At 43.9% G+C, this 2,500-nt stretch overlaps 1 long non-coding RNA gene across 1 annotated transcript in view; it reads right to left on the reverse strand.

The window, feature by feature from the left end:
• Positions 1-1,858: 1,858 nt before the first annotated feature.
• LOC123505089 overlaps positions 1,859-2,500 on the reverse strand; it is a 6,769-nt gene continuing 6,127 nt past the window's right edge. Inside the window, exon 3 of the long non-coding RNA XR_006675048.1 lies at positions 1,859-2,161. This is a non-coding gene — a long non-coding RNA (uncharacterized LOC123505089). The remainder of the gene's footprint in view (positions 2,162-2,500) is intronic.

Below are 2,500 nucleotides of genomic sequence, written 5' to 3' on the forward strand. Positions count from 1 at the left end.
TGGAGGGCGGGAAGGGGAAAGATAACACGTTAGTTGAAGTTCTGGAGATATTTCTACCACTTAGGTGTGATTTTTTCTAATAGTTATATAATTAAGAGAGCTGAGATGGTGGTAAAAGTAGTAATAGTAGTTGTAGTATAATATTAATAGTAGTAGTAGTAGTAGTAGTAGTAGTAGTAGTAGTAATAGTAGTAGCAGTAGCAGTGGTAGTAATAGAGAAGGAAGGAAAATTATGTTAGTTGAAATTCTGGAACTATTTCTGCTATTTCCGTATAGAATCAACCCTACACTTTCATTTCCCTAAGACTGTCTCTGAACGTGGAAATGCCGAATGGAATGAACCTTCTATTTCTTTCCTCTCAATCAAATATCAGACAATCAGAATAAAATAAAGCACAAAAAGATAAACACCAAATTTAATCGGTGTCATAATCCTGTCGATGGAGGTAAATGCTGGTGGTGGTGGTGGTGGAGATGATGGAGGTTGTGGTGGTAGTGGAGTCCACGTGGAGGTGGGGCTGGGTGGAGGTATGGAGGAAGGAAGGGTCGTGGGGAACTTGGAGGTGAGCCAGAAGACTGTGATCCTTACCGTGTCTCTCCTCCACTCTGTCTGTCGTCTATTATTAAACCGATTTTTTTTATCATCTGTTTCATTCATCTCTCTCTCTCTCTCTCTCTCTCTCTCTCTCTCTCTCTCTTTGCGGCAGGCCTGATGGTGACAAGCGGCTGAGGGGTGAGTGGCTGACGGGTTGAGGGGTATTCAGAAACGCTTTGCTCTCTCATCATGACTATTTTCAAAGGCCACAGAGATGATTAGCGGGATTATCAAGACTGTTTTTCCACTTAACAATGTAGAAATCTTGTCACTCTTCCTGTAGAACCATGAAAACACCTTGAAAAACTCGGGTCAATTTAAATAAAGCCTTTTTGAAATAGTGGACGTGAAGCAGAGAAATGTTTGAGAATACGGGCCTGAGAGTACGAGTGGGTGTGGTGTAGTACAGTCGCCACCTGCCGGAGTGTCAGTGGGATGGGTGGGAAGGCAGGGTGCGGGACGTGAGGTGTACACTCCTGCTATAATGGACTGTGTTTCAACTTTTTATTTCTTTTTACCACTAGGTGGCGTAAGGAAGAGGATATATGAGATGAGCTGTGACGCAATAGGGAGATAGAGTGTGCAGTATGTGTTTGCGTGTGTTTTCTATGTGTTTATGCATGTATGAGTTCGCGACCACTGTAACACGAGTAGGTGCAACAGAATCAGCATAAGGAAAAAAGAGAAGAAAAAAATAGAATCCTAACAACTACTGCTACTACTACTGCTTATAATTATTGCCCGGTTGTCTATGAAGCGACATTAAAGAAAAGAAGAAGAAGAAGAAGAAGGTGATGATTAGATAACCTCTCAACTGTTGGATCTATTTGTAAGGAAAAGGTTGCCCTGTCACCAATAGCTGCACGACAAATTCCTACCTCTTATTTAGCATCTCTAACTCTCTCTCTCTCTCTCTCTCTCTCTCTAATCTGTCATAATATTATCCTTTTTTCCGGCATACGCGTGTGTTTCAGGAGCTTGATGGTATATTGATATGAAGTATGAGTTACGTAAGAAAACTTTGTGCTGTGTCTCTGTCTTGTGATGTCACGCTGATCATGTTTTGTAAACCGTGTGTGTGTGTGTGTGTGTGTGTGTGTGTGTGTGTGTGTGTGTGTGTGTGTGTGTGAAATGTATATGTCTGTAATTACTGTCACCACCACCATACTTACTCTTACCATCCACCAGTATCATTATTATCACCACCACCACCACCACCATTGTCCTTATTACCATCCTTAGCGCTGCTGGCAAGATACTTACCAGCACAGTCATGATCACCACTCTGTTAAACTGTTACTACCAATACAGCTCCTTCCACCGCTACTGTCACCATCACCACCCAGTATCGTCGTCAGCAGGAATCATCCCAGGAACCACTATCAGCGAAGGAAAGGTGTCTAAACCCGCTTGGTGACTTTCTTTGTGACCCCAAGACGTGGGCGTGTGGTGGAGGCAAGCCAACACAACAACACTCTCACTCGCCCCTTCCATACACTGCCGCTGTCTGACCTAGTGTTGGTTGAGTTCAGCTGACCTTGGCTTCACCTCTGTCAGCCGTCGTTTCTGCAAGCAAGGCGAGTGATGTCAGACAAGGCAATGGATTATGTAAAGACATGGTTAGTTTGCGTTGAAGTGTTGCCATTTTGTCTCGTGTGTCACGATGTGCTGCTCACACTGGGGAAGTAATTTATTGCGCGGGTTTCGTATTTAATGTTGGCATAAACAATAAAGTACTTCCTTGCGACCATGGCCAACCCTTGTCAGCCACGCCAACGGACACTGAGACCCACAAAACTAGTGCCACTTCATATTTAGCTTCATATATAAATAGCTACAAAGTATAATGGGCCAACGCCTACTCCGCCCACTCTCCTATTCACCCACCCACTAGCGCTCGCGCGC

Source organism: Portunus trituberculatus, chromosome 17 (assembly GCF_017591435.1).
Source record: "Portunus trituberculatus isolate SZX2019 chromosome 17, ASM1759143v1, whole genome shotgun sequence".
Classification (NCBI taxonomy): Eukaryota; Metazoa; Arthropoda; class Malacostraca; order Decapoda; family Portunidae; genus Portunus; species Portunus trituberculatus.